This window comes from Lepus europaeus, unplaced genomic scaffold (genome assembly GCF_033115175.1).
Source record: "Lepus europaeus isolate LE1 unplaced genomic scaffold, mLepTim1.pri SCAFFOLD_106, whole genome shotgun sequence".
NCBI lineage: Eukaryota > Metazoa > Chordata > Mammalia > Lagomorpha > Leporidae > Lepus > Lepus europaeus.
In genome coordinates, this window is record NW_026909024.1 from 645,619 (window position 1) to 664,448 (window position 18,830).

Here is an 18,830-nt window from a genome sequence, read left to right on the forward strand (position 1 = left end):
GTTTTAATAATATTAGCTTTTGCAATCTATGAGTAAGGAATAGATTTCCAATTTTTTATGTCTTTTTTGATTTTTTCATGAGTGTTTTATAATCTCCACTTTCACTTCTTTGTTTAATTTTTTTTTTTTAGCATTTGATTTTCTGTGGCTATTGTGAATGGGATTTCTTCCTTGATTTCTTGTTCAGTAAATTCCTCATTTGCATATTTTTTTCTATGTTTATTTTGTAACCTACAACTTTACTGAATTGGTTTATAAGTTCTAACACCTTTTTGGTGGAATGTATAGGTTTTTCCGTGTATAACCTCATGTATTTTGATTTCCTCTTTTCCTATTCTGATGCCTTCTTTTTCTTCTACCTTATTGGTCTTGCTAATAAACCTATCCAATACTATATTAAATAAGAGTGGTGAAAGTGTACATCCTTGTCTTCCAGATCTGAGAAAAAGTACTCTCAACTTTCCCAATCAGTATGATATTGGTTGATGGTTTATCACATATAGTCTTTATAATTTTTAGGCATATTCCTTCTACACCTAATGTGAGGATAGTTTTTTCATTAAATTATGCTGAATTTTATCAAATGCTCTCTGAATCTATCGAGATAACAATATGGTTCTACCTTTCTTCTATGGATGTGATGTATGATGTTTAATGATTTTTGAATGCTGAATCACCCTTACATCTCTAGGATAAATCCTACTCAATTGTGCTGTATCTTTTTGATGTGATTTTGGATTTGTTTTGTTAATTGTTTGTCATCAATTTTTGCATCTATGGTATTTTTGTGTTATGCCTTTGACTTTTGGTATCAGAGTAATAATGGGCTTGTAAAAAGAGCTTTACAGAGTTCCATCCTGTTCAATATTTTGAAATAGTTCAAAAAGTAGTGGAGTTAGTTCCTCTTTAAATGTTTCTATAACTCTGAAGTTAGTTCCTTTTTAAGTGTTTTGTAGAACTCAGTAGGAAAGCCATCAGGTCCTTGACATTTCCTTGAAGTGAGAATTCTAATTACTGCTTCAATCACATCACTTGTTATTAGTCTGCTTAGGTTTTCTTGAATTAAACTTGGTAGATTTTATGTATCTAAGACTTTGTCCATTTCTCTTATTTACATTTTGTGACCAAATTTATTTTTGTTTAAATTTCATTTAATTTGGTTTACTGTAATTTATGCAAGTGCCTGCCAAGTAAACTAGGTATTATGCAATCAACACACATTTTCTCAAATCTGCCCAGTAGTACGAAAAGATTGAGATACATGTGCCAAGCTCTCATTTCCATGTATGCTGAAGCTCTGAAAGATTCTACAGATGCCAATGAGAGTCAAGTTTATGAAAAGGAGGGGACTAGACTATTTCACAAAATTAGCAGTAGTCTCTACCACACCAAACATGGCAGGCAATGAGTATGTGCTGACAAAACCTATCTTACAACAGTGCCCAGAGAGTAACCTGGGTCTTCCTCCTGAGTACAAAGAGGACATAAAATGAAATCTTCTTGGATGAGGACAACAATGTCTCATTATGAAGCACTCATCATAAACATCCTTGTCTCATTCACGGCCATCACTCCAGTGGGGACACAAGCCATGTAGCAAAGCAAGGGACAAGGAAGAAAAGACTGTCAATGAGCAGATTCCTAACGGGATCTGATTGCAGGGTTTGCATGCCTTAGGAGGAATGGAAGGTTAAAGAAGACATTTTCTGGCCTGAAGGTGTCAACATCATCATTCTACTGCAGATGCTAGAACTGATAGGAGAAAAAAGCTGACAAAAACTACCTAAATATTGTGCCTTCTTTAAAATAAAATGTGGCATTTTCCTTTTTTTTTTTTTTTTTTTTTTGAAGAGAAAGGTTTATTGTCTGGTGGGGGAAACCTGACAGGCTGAGGGGAGAGGGCGAGAGTGTAAGAGAGAAAGAGAGAGTAAGGGAGAATAAGAAAGAGAGCAAGCGTTTTGGAACAGGTCCTGTTAAACCTTTGCCAGGGGGGTGGGCAGGGAAATAGGAGCAGTGAATCCCATTAGGGTGGGAGTGCAGCTGACACTTGTGGTTGGGGCATCTGGTCATCTGGCTTCTAGCAATGCCAGCTGGGGCTAGAGCCTAAGATGGCATCTGAGGCATAGATTGCACCACAGATAAGACTGTGCCATTTTAATAACATTCCCCCTTTTGCTTTTTATAAAGCACATGTTGTATGGATTACATCAGCCCCAAATTCCAGGAGTGGTAGAGGGATGATGATCTGTCTTTAGAGCTACTTACTGCTGACATGGGGCAACGAGTTACTCTCTCTGGCATAGGGATATGTCTCAAGACTGTCTCCTGAGTGGGGAGACCAATGTATCCCTGTAGTAGCATTTGGTTGACTGCCTGGTTGGTGAAGACCTTGGTTTGTTCCATTATCACCTCCTGTAAACACTTAAACAGACATGGTAGCATAAAAGACAGGGTGAGAATAGCAACCAATGATCCTAAGAGTGTCATTAACCAAGTAATGAGAGGATTTCACAGAGGAGAGGAAATGGGGGATGGGGGTCTCTGGACCCTATTGAAGACTATTTGATGGATGTAGTTTTACCTGGCCTGATTGGTTAACATAATAACAACATTATTTAAGGTCACTCTATTCTGTAGTACCACACCTGTTAGGTGATATATTTTTTGAGACCTCAGATGGTGTCAGCTGAGGTCTCAATGGACCTAGTCTCTGGCCCCTGGACAGAGACTCCTAACCCTGGGTTGGCAGGCCCTGTGCTGTGGCTTACACTATATTAAAGTTCCCCCTTGAAGTGGATTCCAACACATTCTATCCTTGAGATGTGAGAACCTTGAGCATTTGCAGCTTCCAAGCCACAACTCCAGAAAATAGACATTTCATGAACAAAACCTGCAGAAGTGTTCTACTTCCAGTTTTTCTACATGGCCTACAATGCTATTAATACTAATTTTTTTATCAAAAAATTTCTTTGTGATGCAGGAAACTGCAAATTGTCTAGTGCTTATTATAAATCACAAACTATCATCTCCAGTTTTGCTAGGTTTGGTGTAGAAAACACTTGAAATTTAAAATACAAAACTACAATAAAAATCGGTAAATTTTTTAAAGATTCTTTTATTTATTCAAAAGTCAGAGTTACACAGAGAAAGGAGAGGCAGAGAGAAAGAGAGAGGTCTTCCATCTGCTGGTTTACTCCCCAATTGATAGCAAAGGCCAGAGCTGTGCTGATCCAAAGCCAAGAACCAGGAGCTCTTCCTGGTCTCCCACGTGAATGCAGGGGCCCAACGACTTGGGCCATATTCTACTGCTGCTTTCCCAGGCCATAGCAGAGAGCTGGATCAGAAGTGGAGCAGCTGGGACTTGGACCAGCACCCATATAGATGCCAGCACAGTAGGCAGCAGCTTTACCCACTACACCACAGTGCCAGCCCCCAAATTGGTAAAATTTTTAAAATTATTTTCCTCTTAGGGAAAACAAATAAAACAATGACCTGCAATTTATTTATTTCTTAATAGACATTGTCAAGTGATGCGGGCCAGCCGCACCTGTCGAACAGAACCTGAAGGAGGGAGTGGGAATGAAAAGAGGGACAAGGGCGCAGAGAATGGAGCCAAGACAAAAGTCTGATCAAGGCTCACTTTATTGGAGAAGGAAGCAGCTTATATAATACAAGGCAAGGATTGTAACAGTCGAGGGCAAGCAGGTGTCATCTCACAACATAATTCAAAGGAATAATTTCACAGGAATCAGTATCAATTTGAGAAAGGGAGTTACAGCGAGGTCTCTCAGCTAGCAGACATGCTTATCAAGGTACAAGAAAGAGAGCACTGAAGCCAGATGGCCAGGCGCTAACCATATCAGTGAGCTGTACAAATGGACTTTCTAGTGACTCCTCCTTACAGGAACACAGTTGAAGGTTAGTCTAAACAAAGGCCTACACAGGGAACCCAGCACAGTGGCTCCCAACAGTCAAGGGGCCAGTGCTACATCATAGTGGGTAAAGCCACTGCCTGTAGTGCCAGCATCCCATATGAGTGCCAGTTTGAGTCCCAGCTGCTCCACTTCTGATCCAGCTCTCTATTATTAAGTCCTTGGGCATTTCACTCGTGTGGGAGACCTGGAAGAAACTCCTGGCTCCTGGCTTTGGATCAGTGCAGCTCTGGCCATTGCAGCCATTTGGGAAATGAACCAGAGGATGGAAGACCTCTCTCTCTCTAACTCTTCACTCTCTTTCTCTCTCTCTCCCTCTCTCTGCCTCCTTGTAACTCTGCTTTTCAAATAGATAAATCTTTAAAAATTAAAAAAAGACATTGTCAAATTTAGCTGTAAGATAATGACCATTTGGAAATAAATAGTGGTGGGGCCAGTGCTGTGGCATAGTAGGTAAAGGCACTGCCTGTGGTGTCATTATCCCATATGGGCTCTGATTGAAGTCCCAGCTGCTCTACTTCTGATCTAGCTCTCTGCTATGGCCTGGGAGAGCAGTAGAGAATGGCCCAAGTCCTTGGGCCCCTATACCCACATGGGAGACCCAGAAGAAACTCCTGGCTTCTGGCTTTGGATGGGCAAAGCTCTCACCATTGCAGCTAATTGAGGAGTGAACCAACAGATGGAATACCTCTCTCTTTCTCTGCCTCTGCCTCTCTATAGCTCTAGTTTTCAAATAAATAAATCTTTTTAAAATTAGAAATAGTCATAAATATATTCAGAGTTTATAGTCTAGACTCGCTGGGATATCAAAAAATTACAAAGATATTTTCCTGTGGGAGTTGCTTATCAGATTAAAATAAAAATTTATGAGATACCAATTTAAAAGAACGTAAAAATAAGAAAAATCTATGTTGGTCCACAACTTGACAGTTATGGAGCACAACAGCTAGGAATACATTGCAGTCAATTAGTCCACTATTGATACTACTCTGATAATTATTATTAAAATCTGTTCCATATATATTCAATTTTTTTTCTTACATTCTTGCTGAAGATATATACAGTACTTTGGAGACATTGGACCAATCCATTCAGTATGCCTGCTTGAAAATATACACAAAAGTGGGCCTATGGGTCTGTAGCTCTATACGCATTTTATATGCAATTGCATACACACACAGACACACACACACAGTTGAAAACCTGTGCATGTATGTACATAGTCACCAGTGTATGTATTATAGATGTTGACACTGCAAAACTAGTCAGATTCTTCACTCATCTGAATGCACTTTTTCCACTCATTTGACCTTTATTGTGTAGTTTGATTTTGTCTTGCACCCTACAGAGCACTAATCTAGATATCAGCAGTTGACATACCTCAGATGGAACCTTTCTTGTGCACTATTTCTAATGCTTCCTGAGCATATTCTGTCATTCTCCTAATGTCTTCTATTGTCAGCTCAATCTTCTTGTCAGTTTAACAAAAAAGTTAAAAAGTTGGCAATGAAAATTCATAACTATCATTTTTCTTGATTCTGAATGAAGTTTTTTACTTTTCTTTGTAGCCTTCACCACTTGAACTTGATCATCACCAGCTTATAGGAACACATATGAGGACAGTTAGGCTTGTTTGCCAGATACCTCCTCCATCTGGGCCCCAAAGGACCTCACAGGGACTTTTAAAATCCTTGATTGACTGGAATAATTCTGGATCTTCATTATCTTTGTAGTCTACTGGTTCAACTTGACATCGATCTGCAATGCCTATGTGGACAATTTCAGCCATTTCATCTCTCCTCTTTGGTTCTATTTCTGAATCTCATCAGTGGGAGAGGAGTCAATGTTCATCAATGTGATTTCTAAAAATAAGAGGTAGAGGGAGGCCTAGGAGTGATTCTCTGGGCTATTTTTCTTTGAGCACAGGATGGGAAAGAGGCAGGTTGTTGTTCTTTCCAGCCTTGCTTTTCTTCAGGTGAAATAACACTGACAACAATATCAACAGTAATAGCAGCAGCTCCTGTGAGTCCTGTTGAGTGCATACCATGTACCTAGGGTCCTAACAGGCTCTACCCTTTTTTTCCGCCTAAAACAGTTTTTATTTTGCCTGTTCGTATTTCTCATTTAAAGAAATTAAATAGACAAATTGGTGAACCCACATCTTTTTTTCCCCTGACAGAATTCTTAGTCTGTCCTCAAACCATTCCAATAACCATAATTGCCAAAACAAAAAATTACAACAAATTATAAAAGAAAGAAAAATGTTAACTGGCTTTTACTCATAATTCTAGAACCGGCAACCCTCAGAACTGCAATGGAGCCAACAAATTTCTGGCGATGATGCAATGGGTTACAGCTGAGTGTTTTACCCTATTTGAATCTGATTACCTGAAACTGACTGATGCTCAGCTGCTGTGATTTGCTAATAGGCAGACATTTTCTAAACATATGCTCACAAGCTAGGCTTTCAGTTGGGCTGGGTGTCAAGCCAGGTTGCAGTTTGCCACATAAAAACTTACATAAAAGCAACTTCAGGTTTAAACTTAATTGAACACTGTGAATGTGGAGAGAATTATTTCACTTTATAATGCTTCCTCCATATTTGGAGCAGTTTTATTTACTTTCCCCAACCTACCCTTGTTGTATTGTCTGTTTTTTACAACCTGAATTTCTATAATTTTGACAGTTACTCTAAAATATTCAGCATGCTTACATAGCACCAGAGAAATTTGATGAGTAACTCTCAACCTATGCCAGCTTTAAGAATGTGGAGCTGCTACAGGATCCCACACTCAGAAATACTTTGTGCTTGATTTTGATTTCACCTTCTCCAAACTTAATAATTTTAACTTAGAACTTGTGTTTGGTTGAGCACAGTCATATGGGCAAATGGAGCATGCATGTTACAGGAGATGATGGTCAGGTGAGTCCAATATAATCAGAGGAATGTTACAAAGAGAGATTTCTTTGGGGAAAGGGGAAAAGAGAGATGTGTGAAGCATGAAAATGAGGAAACATCTGAAAATGAACAGGGGCAGGACAAAGAACAGAGCAGGCCTGAGAGACAGACATCAAGGAAAAGGGAAAGAGACTGACTATAAGGAAGTAAAACCTGTTGTTTATAGATCAAAACTAGTTAATATATTAATTTTAAAAATTCACATGTATAAGGGACGTGCTTAACACTCAAAATTATGCACCAGCTTGTAAAGATGAAGGGAACCACAACAGACTACTAAACCTAATCCACACATGTAATTTAATGAACATGGAAGATACAATTATAATTTTTTAAAGATCTATTTATTTGAAAGTTAGAGTTACAGAGAGAGAGGAGAGGCAGAAACAGAGAGAGAGAGAGAGAGAGAGAGAGAGTCTTTCATCTGCTGGTTCACTCCCCAATTGGCTGAAATGGCTGGAGCTGCACTGATCTGAAGCCAGGAGCCAGGAGCTTCTTCCAGGTCTCCCACATGGGTGCAAGGGCCCAAGGACTTGGGCCATCTTCTACTGTTTTCCCAGGCCATAGCAGAGAGCTGGATTGGAAGTGGAGCAGCTGGGTCTCAAACTGGCACCCATATGGGATGCCGGTGCTCAGGCCAGGGCATTAATCTGCTGTGCTACAGTGATGGCCTCAACATTATAATTTTTTGGATTAACTATATACTTACATTTATTTTAAAATTTTATTTTGGGGTTGGTGCTGTGGTGTAGCAGGTAAAACCGCCTCCTGAAGTGCCAGCATCCCATATGGGCACTGATTTGGGTCCCGGCTGCTCCACTTCTGATCCAGCTCTCTGCTATGGCCTGAAAGAGTAGTAGAAGATGGCCCAAATTCTTGGGCCCCTGCACCCACGTGGGAAGACCCAGAGGAAGATCCTGGCTCCTGGTTATGGATTGGCGCAGCTCCAGCTGTTGCAGCCAATCAGGGAGTGAAACAGCAGAAGGAAGACCTCGCTTTCTCTCTTCCTCTCATTTCTCTGTGTAACTCTTTCAAATAAATACTTTTAAATTTTTCATTTTAATATTGATTAGTTTTTAATAGATCCAATGTGATTTGTAGATACATTCTAAGAACATAACAATATTCCCCTTCTTCCCCCTCTCTCCCTCCCACTGTTTTTCCTTCTCCATTTCTTTATTTTTTTTAATTTTTGAGATGACATTTTAAATTTACATCACAATAAAAAGGCTTATTACTTCAATGAATAAACAGTGTAACAAGCAAAAAGAAAAAAGACTCTAGTTTAATGCAAATATTTACAATGGCTATAAACAATAATTGAATGGAAAATGACCAGTAAATCTTATCACAGATTATTAAAACTATAATAGTATAAAATTCTTTTTAAAAATTTATTTACGTTGTATGTTTTATGTATTTTATTTTATTTTATTTATTTTTGGTAAAGATTTATTTGTTTATTTGAAAGAGTTACACAGAGAGAAGGAGAGGCAGAGAGAGAGAGAGAGAGAGAGAAGTCTTTCATCCGCTGGTACACTCCCCAATGGACTGCAACAGCCAGAGCTGTGCCGATCTGAAGCCAGGAGCCAAGAGCTTCTTCTGGGTCTCCCATGTGGGTGCAGGGGCCCAAGGACTTGGCCACCTTCTAATGCTTTCCCAGGCCATAGCAGAGAGCTGGATCGGAAGTGGAGCTGCCAGACTCGAACCGGTGCCCATATGGAATGCCGGCACCGCAGGCGGCTGCTTTACTCCCTATGCCACTGCGCCGGCCCCTCATTTATTTTATATATACAGATTTAGGAACATAGTGATAATTCTCCCCCTACCCTCCCTCCCACCCATGCTCCAATCCTTCCTCATCCTCCCTCTCATATTCTCAGTCTTAATTTTTACAAAGATCTACTTTCAGTTACTTAGTGATCAGTATAACATTCTTAACCACTGGTTTGACAAAATTATAAAGCAAATTTACAAAGCTCTATTCGCAGCAGTACTGATACAAGCAGACATTTCTTTTTTGTTTTTTAAATTTTAGTTGCCATGGGCTGATGCTCTGACTCAGCGGGTTAACACCCTGGCCTGAAGCGCCAGCATCCCATATGGTCTCTGGTTCTCTCTCTCTCTCTCTCTCTCTCTCTCTCTCTGCCTCTCCTCTCTCTCTGTAACTCTGACTTTCAAATAAATAAATAAATAAATCTTTAAAAATAAATAAATAAATTCTAGTTGCCACATATAAGGGAGAACATGTGGTATTTGTCTTTCTGAGTCTGGCTTATTTCACTCAACACGATGTCCTTCATTTGCATCCATTTTATTTTAAATAGTAGAATTTTATTCTCTTTGATACCTGAATAGTATTCTATTGCCTGTACACTATATAATATTTTAATATTATATATAATATATATAATATTTTCTTTATCCAGTCAGGGACATCTTGGTTGGCTTCAAATTATGTCTATCGTGAACAGTGCTGCTATAAACATGATTATGTAGGTCTCTCTTTGATATATTGTGTTCAAGTTTTTTGGGTATATACCCAGTACTCAGGTTGCTGGATCATATGACAAGCCTATTTCTAGTTGTTTTTTAAAGAAATTTCCGCATTGTTTTCTACAGTGGCTGCACTAATTTACATTCCAACCAACAGTATATAAGTTTTCCCCTTTCTCCACATCCTAACCAGCATTTGTTACTCTCTGGTTTGGATTTTAGCTGTTCTGACAGGGGTGAGGTGATATGTCATTGAGGTTTTGATTTGCATTTCCCTGGTGGCCAGTGATATTGAGCATTTTTTCATATATTTTGTTGGCCATTTTATCTCTTCTTTTGAGAACTGTCTATTGAAGTCATTTGACCATTTCTCAAAGGCATTGGTTGCTTTTTGTTTAGTTTTTTTTTATTAAACTTTTATTTAATGAATATAAATTTCCAAAGCACAGCCCATGGATTACAATGGCTTCCCCCTCCCAAAACTTCCCTTCCACCCACAACCCTCCCCTTTCCTGCTCCCTCTCCCCTTCCAATCACATCATGATTCATTTTCAATTCTCTTTATATACAGAAGATCAGTTTAGTATATATTAGGTAACGATTTCAACAGTTTGCCCCCATATAGCAACACAAAGTGAAAAAAAATACTGTTGGAGTACTAGTTATAGCATTAAATAAGAGTGTACAGCACATTAAAGACAGAGATCCTACATAATATTTTTTTAAAAAAAATTAATTTTCTATGCCATTTTCAATTTAACACCAGGTTTTTTTTTCATTTCCAATTATCTTTATATACAGAAGATCGATTCAGCACATAATTAGTAAAGATCTCATCAGTTTGCACCCACGCAGAAACACAAAGTGCAAAAATACTGTTTCAGTACCAGTCATAGCATCACTGCACATTAGACAACACATTAAGGACAGATCCCACATGGGATGTAAGTACACAGTGACTTCTGTTGCTGACTTAACAATTTGACACTCTCCTGTTCATGGCGTCAGTAAACTCCCTAGGCTCTAGTCATGAGTTGCCAGGGCTATGGAAGCCTTTAGAGTTTGCTGACTTTGATCTTATTCTGATAGGGTCATAGTCAAAGTGGAAGTTCTCTCCTCCCTTCAGAGAAAGGTACCTGCTTCTTGGATGGCCCCGTTCTTTCCACTGGGATCTCACTCACAGAGATCTTTCATTTAGGTCTTCTTCTTCTTTTTTTTTTTCTTTTCCATGGTATCTTGGCTTTCCATGCCTACAATACTCTCATGGGCTCTTCAGCCAGATCCGAATGCCTTAAGGGCTGATTCTGAGGCCAGAGTGTTGTTTAGGACGTCTGCCATTCTATGAGTCTGCTGTGTATCCCACTTCCCATGTTGGATCTTTCTCTCCCTTTTTGATTCTATCAGTTAGTATTAGCAGACACTTGTCTTGTTTGTGTGATCCCTTTGATTCTTAGACCTATCAGAGCCATCGATTGTGAACTGAAATTGATCACTTGGACTAGTGAGATGGCATTGCTACATGCCACCTTGATGGGATTCTATTGGAATTCCCTGGCACATTTCTAACTCCATCATTTGGGGCAAGTCCGATTGAGCATGTCCCAAATTGTACATCTCCTCCCTCTCTTTTTCCACTCTTAAATTTAACAGGGATCACTTTTCAGTTAAAATTTATACACCTAAGAATAATTGTGTGTTAATTACAGAGTTCAACCACTAGTACTAGAACAACAACAACAACAACAAATACTAAAAAGGATAAAGTATTACATTGTACATCTAGAGTCAGGACAAGAGCTGATCAGGTCACTGTTTCTTATAGTGTCCATTTCACTTCAACAGGTTTCCCCTTTGGTGCTCAGTTGTCGCCGATCAGAGAAAACAAATGGTATTTGTCTCTTTGGGACTGGCTTAATTCACTCAGCATGATGTTTTCCAGATTCCTCCACCTTGTTGCAAATTACTGGGTTTCATTGTTTCTTACTGCTGTATAGTATTCTATGGAGTACATGTCCCATAATTTCTTTATCCAGTCTACCGTTGATGGGCATTTGGGTTGGTTCCAAGTCTTAGCTATTGTGAATTGAGCTGCAATAAACATTAATGTGCAGATGGCTTTTTTATTAGCCAAATTAATTTCCTTTGGGTAAATTCCAAGGAGTGGGATGGCTGGGTTGTATGGTAGGGTTATGTTCAGGTTTCTGAGGAATCTCCAGACTGACTTCCATAGTGGCTTAACCAGTTTGCATTCCCACCAACAGTGGGTTAGTGTCCCTTTTCCCCCACATCCTTTCCAGCACCTGTTGTTGGTAGATTTCTGAATGTGAGCCATTCTCACCGGGGTGAGGTGAAACCTCATTGTGGTTTTGATTTGCATTTCTCTGATTGCTAGTGATCTTGAACATTTTTTCATGTGTCTGTTGGCCATTTGGATTTCCTCTTTCGAAAAATGTATATTGAGATCCTTGGCCCATCTCTTAAGTGGGTTGGTTGTTCTGTTGTTGTGGAGTTTCTTGATTTCTTTGTAGATTCTGGTTGTCAACCCTTTATCTGTAGTATAGTTTGCAAATATTTTTTCCCATTCTGTCGGTTGCCTCTTCACTTTCCTGACTGTTTCTTTTGAAGTACAGAAACTTCTCAATTTGATGCAATCCCAAATGTTAATTTTGGTTTTGACTGCCTGTGCTCCTGGAGTCTTTTCCAAGAAGTCTTTGCCTGTACCTATATCTTGCAGGGTTTCTCCAATGCTCTCTAATAATTTGATGGTTTCAGGTCATAGATTTAAGTCTTTAATACATGTTGAGTGAATTTTTGTGTAAGGTGAAAGGTAGGGGTCTTGCTTCAAGCTTCTGCACGTGGAAATCCAATTTTCCCAGCACCATTTATTGAATAGGCTGTCCTTATTCCAGGGATTAGTTTTGGATCTTTGATCAAATATAAGTTGGCTGTAGATGTTTGGATTGATTTCTGGTGTTTCTATTCTGTTCCATTGGTCTATCCATCTGTTTCTGTACCAGTACCATGCTGTTTTGATAACAACTGCCCTGTAGTATGTCCTCAAATCTGGTATTGTGATGCCTCTGGTTTTGTTTTTGTTGTACAAGATTGCTTTGGCTATTCGAGGTCTTCTGTGTCTCCATATGTATTGCAACATTTTTTCCAGATCTGAGAAGAAGGTCTTCGGTATCTTGATTGGTATTGCATTGAATGTATAAATTGCTTTTGGGAGAATAGACATTTTGATGATATTGATTCTTCCAATCCATGAGCATGAAAGATTTCTCCATTTTTGGTATCCTCTTCTATTTCTTCCTTTAAGGTTTTGTAGTTTTCATCATAGAGATCTTTAACATCCTTGGTTAAGTTTATTCCAAGGTATTTGATTTTTTTTGTAGCTATTGTGAATGGGATTGATCTTAGAAGTTCTTCCTCAGCCGTGGCATTGCCTGTGTATACAGAAGCTGTTGATTTTTGTGCATTGATTTTATATCCTGCTACTTTGCCAAACTCTTCGATGAGTTCCAGTAGTCTCTTAGTAGAGTTCTTTGCATCCCCTAAATAAAGAATCATCGTCTGCAAAGAGGGATAGTTTGAGTTCTTCCTTCCAAATTTGTATCCCTTTAATTTCTTTTTCTTGCCTAATAGCTCTGGCTAAGACTTCCAGAACTATATTGAATAGCAGTGGTGAGAGTGGGCATCCCTGTCTGGTGCCAGATCTCAGCGGAAATGCTTCCAACTTTTTCCCCGTTCAATAGGTACTGTATTGAGGAATGTTCCTTCCAGTTTGCTTAGAGTTTTCATCATGAAAGGGTGTTGTATTTTATCAAATGCTTTCTCTACATCTATTGAGAGAATCATATGGTTTTTCTTCTGCAGTCTGTTAATGTAGTGTATTACGTTGATTGTTTTGCGAACGTTGAACCATCCCTGCATACCAGGCATAAATCCCACTTGGTCTGGGTGGATGATCTTTCTGATGTGTTGTTGCATTCTATTGGCCAGAATTTTATTGAGGATTTTTGCATCTATGTTCATCAGGGATATTGGTCTGTAAATTCTCTTTCAATGCTGCATCTTTTTCTGGCTTAGGAATTAAGGTGATTCTGGCTTCATAGAAAGAATTTGGGAGGATTCCCTCTTTTTCGATTGTTTTGAATAGTTTGAGAAGAATTGGAATTAATTCTTCTCTAAATGTCTGGTAGAACTCAGCAGTGAATCCATCTGGTCCTGGGCTTTTCTTTGTTTGGAGGGCCTTTATTACTGTTTCAATTTCTGTGTCAGTTATGGGTCTGTTTAGGTTTTCTATGTCTTCCTGGCTCAATTTAGGGAGGTTGTATGTGTCCAAGAATCTGTCCATTTCTGATAGATTTCCCTGTTTGCTGGCATACAAGTCCTTGTAGTAATTTCTGATGATTCTTTTTATTTCTATAGTGTCTGTTGTTACGTTTCCATTTTCATCTCTGATCCTATTGATTTGGGTCTTTTCTTTTTTTAGTTAGTTGGGCCAATGGGGTGTCAATTTTATTTATTTTTTCAAAAACCAGCTCCTCGTTTGGCTGATTTTTTGTAATGTTTTTTTGATTCAATCTTGTTGATTTCTTCTTTGATTTTAATTATTTCTCTTCTCCTACTGGGTTTGGGTTTGGTTTGCTGCAGATTTTCTAGATCCTTGAGATGAACTGAAAGCTCATCTATTTGGTGCCTTTCCAATTTCTTGATGTAGGCACCTATTGATATAAACTTTCCTCTTAACACTGCTTTTGTTGTATCCCATAGGTTTTGGTATGTTGTGCTGTTATCCTCATTTACTTCCCGAAAATTTTTGATTTCTCTTTTGATTTCTTCTATGACCCATTGTTCATTCAGGAGCATGTTGTTCAATCTCCATGTGTTTGCACGTGCTCTAGGGATTCCCGAGTTGCTAATTTCCAATTTCATTCCTTTGTGGTCTGAGAAGTTGCATGGTATGATTCTAATTCTTTTGAATTTGCTGAGACTTGCTTTATGGCCTAGTATGTGGTCAATCCTAGAGAAGGTTCCATGTACTGCTGAGAAGAATGTAAAGTCCTTAGATGTAGGATGAAATGTTCTGTAGATATCTGTTAGATCCATTTGGGCTATAGTGTCATTTAAATCTACTGTCTCCTTGTTGGTCTTCTGTCCTGTTGATCTGTCTATCTCTGAGAGTGGAGTATTGAAGTCCCCCAGTACTATTGTATTGGGGTCTAAGTCTCCCTTTAAGTCCCTTAACAAGTCTTTTAAATAAGCTGGTGCCCTGTAATTAGGTGCATATACATTGATAATCATTATATCTTCCTGTTCAATGGATCCCTTAATCATTAAATAGTGCCCCTCTTTGTCTCTCCTAACAGTTTTTGTGGTAAAGTTTATGTTGTCCGATATTAAGATGGCTACGCCCGCTCTTTTTTCATTTCTGTTGGCATGGTATATCTTTTTCCAGCCTTTCACTTTCAGTCTGTATGCATCATTGTTGGAAAGATGAGTTTCTTGTAAGCAGCAAAAAGATGGGTTTTGTTCCTTAACCCAATCAGCCAATCGGTGTCTTTTAACTGGACAGTTCAGGCCATTAACATTCAATGTGACTATTGAGAAGGAGTAACTTTGCTCTGTCATTTGCCAAAGATTTTTTCTAACATATGGTTTGAGACTCCTGTGATCTTTTGCTGTGAGGTTTCCTTCCTTTATCTTCTTTCATATTGGTTACCCTGTTTCTGTGTTTCTCTATGTAACACATCTAAGCATCTTTTGCAGGGCTGGACGAGTGGCGACAAATTCTTTCAATTTCTGTTTGCTGTGAAAGGTCTTTATTTCACCTTCATTCACAAATGAGAGCTTTGCAGGATATAATATTCTGTGCTGGCAGTTTTTCTCCCTTAGTACCTGGGCTATATCTCGTCATTCTCTCCTAGCATAGGGTTTCTGATGAGAAGTCAGCTGTGAGTCTAATTGGAGATCCTCTGAGAGTAATCTGGCATTTCTCTCTTGCACATTTTAGGATCTTTTCTTTGTGTTTCACTATGGTGAGTTTGATTACAACGTGTCGTGTTGAGGATCTCTTTTGATCATGTTTATTAGGGGTTCTATGAGCTGTTTCATTTCATTTTGATTCCTCCTTAATATTTCATTTTCACGAGAGAGATTTTCTATCTTGTCCATTAAGGATTTCTGTAGTTCAAGAATTTGTTTTTGAGAACTTCTTAATGTTCTTATCAATTTTTTTAGATCTGCTTCTTGCATTTCCTCTATCTCTTCATCTTCATAATCTTGGATTGGGGTGTCTTGTTCATTTGGGGGCATCATTCATAGTGTCTTCCTTGCTCTTGTTACCTCGGTTTCTACGTTTGTTGTTTGGCATGTTGGAAATAATTTATGTTTTTTTTTTTTTTTGCTGTGGTGTTTTTTTCTCGTTATACTGTGCTTCTAAGTGGGCTGTCTACTTTGATGGATCCTTAGTGGCTGTGATGTGTGTGGCCAGAGAGCTCCGCTTGATTCTTCAGGTTTAAGGCTGTGCAAAAAGTGACTCACCCAGATTGTTCTCTCCCTTGCTCCTTGCTGGATTGCTCTCTCTCGCTCTCTCTCTCTCTCTCTCTCTCTCTCTCTCTTTTTGACTCAGTTGGGAAGTAATTTGGCACAGGTGAGTGGAATTGAGGGTAGTTGAAATCTGTCCTCTGTGAGTATTCGTTTGATCTACCCCTGGGACGACACAAAGAGTTTATGCAGCCCTCAATGTGTTCTCAAGTTTCACCAAAGTTCCAAAGTTACTGAGTTTGTGAAGTCGTTGGCGGTGCTTTACCTATGTAAAATGGTGCCTGCTCTTTGTTTTGCTTGGTGAGTGAAGAGAGAGGCCTCTGCTTTTCCCCCACAATGTCTCGGGTTTCTGACATCTTTGTCTTACCTTCCGTTCGTTTCCACACTGGCGAGATTCTGCGGCTCGTCTCCCGTGGTTGGGTTTCCACGCGGTGGGCTCCCTGTAGGTCCTCTGTGTCACATCCACTAGATCTGGAAGCGTTTCCTCTGCAGTTTTTTTTCTTGAGTCTTTTCCTGAGGCGCTCCAATCTACAGGCACCGGCTCAGCCACCTTCTGAGGCCTCAGCGGCTGAAGTTCCAGCACCATTATCTCCTTAGTTTTTTAAGTTGTTGGTATATTCAGCATTTTAATCCTTTGTAAGATAGTTGGTTTGAAAATATTTTTTCTAATTCTTTTGGGTACCTCTTCAGTCTATTAACCATTTCCTTTGCTATGTAAAAGCTTCTTGGTTTGAGATAGTCAGACTTATTTAGTTTTGCTTTTGTTGTCTGTGCTTTAGGGATCTTATCCAAGAAGTCATTCCCTACATCAATGTCTTGGAATGTTTCCCCTACATTTTCTTCCAGCAACTTAATAGTCTTGGGCTTTAATTGTAGGTCTTTGATCCAACTTGAGCTGATTTTTGTATATGATAAGAGGTATGGATCTAATTTCATTTTTCTACATATATGCATCCAGTTTTGCCAGCACCATTCATTGAAGAGATTATCCTTAATGTATGGTCAAAAATCAGTTGACTTGATGTAATGTGAATTAATTTCTGAGCTCTCAATTCTGTTCCATTGATCTATTTATCAGTTTTTATGCCAGTACCATGCTGTTTTAATTACTATAGCTTTAAGTATTCTGATGCCTCCAGCTTGGTTTTTCTTACTTAGGATTGCTTTGGCTATTTGGTGTCTTTTGTGATTCCATATAAATTTTAGGATTTTTTTCAACTCTAAAGAATGATATTGGTAGTTTGATAGGGTTTGCATTTAATCTGTTAATAGCTTTAGGAAGTATAGATATTTTGTTTCTTTGAATTGATGAGCAAAGAATTTCAGTTTTTAGCATAGTTGATGTTTTCTTTCATCAATGTTTGATAATTTTTGTTGTAGAGATCTTTCACTTTGGTTAAATTTATTTCTAAATATTTGAGATTTTTGCAGCTATTGTGAAGAGGATTTCTATCTTGATTTCTTTGGAGGACCATTGTTTCTTTTCGAGGTATCATGGAATCCTGCTTCTTATTTCCTGTGCCCCTATACTGATGTCTGTGTATCTGGCATAATAGTCCCCTCTTCTTTATGGAGCAGGCTTTATTGGAAAATAATTTGTAGCCCAAGAGTGTAGCCCCTGAATTAGTTCTTTTGCTTTAATCAGTGTCAACTGTGTCTATAAGTGACACAGTGGTCTGGTTTGCTGCAATATATAGGTGTAGCTATGTGAATTTTAAAAAGGCTACATCTTAAACTAAATATATAAAAAATTTTCATGAGACTCAGGCAGTAGACCCATTGAATCCAGATAAATGAGCCAGCCTCTTAACCAAAATAACCAACTATGTGCATTTACATGCATATAACTATGTATCTCTCTGTGTGTGTAAGATCAACTAAATTTTTTATATTCCTCACTCTTCAGGTGACAAAAAAACCTCTGGAAGCCTGGTAGATGCACTGTTGCACGTACTGCCCCCCCCACACACACTTTCTTTCTTTCTCTTTCTCTCTCTTTCTCTCTTTCTTTCCTTCCTTCTCTGAAAAATCCTTCATTGTCTGACTGGTGGGGGACTTAGCATCCTTTTCACATGTTTTGGCTGGGCTGAACAATACTGGAAACAAGGAGTCTAGGAGTACTTCTTTTTTTAAAGATTTTATTTATTTGAGAGGTAGAATTACAGACAGTGAGAGGGGGAAATGAAGAGAAAGGTCTTCCTTCTGTTGGTTCACTCCCAGATGGCTTCAATGGCCAGAGCTGCACCAATCTGAAACCAGGAGCCAGGAGATTCTTCTGTATCTCCCATGTGGGTGCAGAGGCCTAAGCACATGGGCCATCCTCTCCTGCCTTCCCAGGCCATAGCAGAGAGCTGGATTGGAAGAGGGGCAACTGGGACTAGAACTGGTGCCCATATGGGATGCTGGCACTGCAGGCAGAGGATTAACCTACTGCTCTATGGAGCCAGCCCCCCAGAAGTACTTCTAAAACAGTCACATCTGATAACATCTGGCACATCTTTACATGATTTGGCCCAGAAGAAAGGATCCATGATTCATCCTGGTCATGGATACATAAGCCACGGTGCTTGCAGAAATGGGTAGTGTCTGAGGATCAGCTGCCAAATCTTTGGCCTTTCCCTTCAGTCACATGTGGACAAGTATAGTGGCTGCAGAGAGTCAGTGCCAGGAACTTGGCTCCCACATGCTCCAGCTTTCTTTCCATGCCATTAAGTGGGTTTTTTTGTGATGGGCTTTGATATTCCCAGATGTGCTTGGACAGAAGTTTCTTTGTTGTTTGCTGACATGAAAGCAATGAGACAGCAACACTTTATTTCATGATCTGAAATGCACTGGAAATCCAAGGATCTTTGAAAATGTTGGTGGCAAAATGGCATTAAAATATGTTTATATAT

General features: G+C 39.1%; 1 pseudogene; it reads right to left on the reverse strand.

The window, feature by feature from the left end:
* LOC133754462 (protein SET-like) overlaps window positions 1-18,830 on the reverse strand; it is an 87,769-nt pseudogene that overhangs the window by 1,575 nt on the left and 67,364 nt on the right.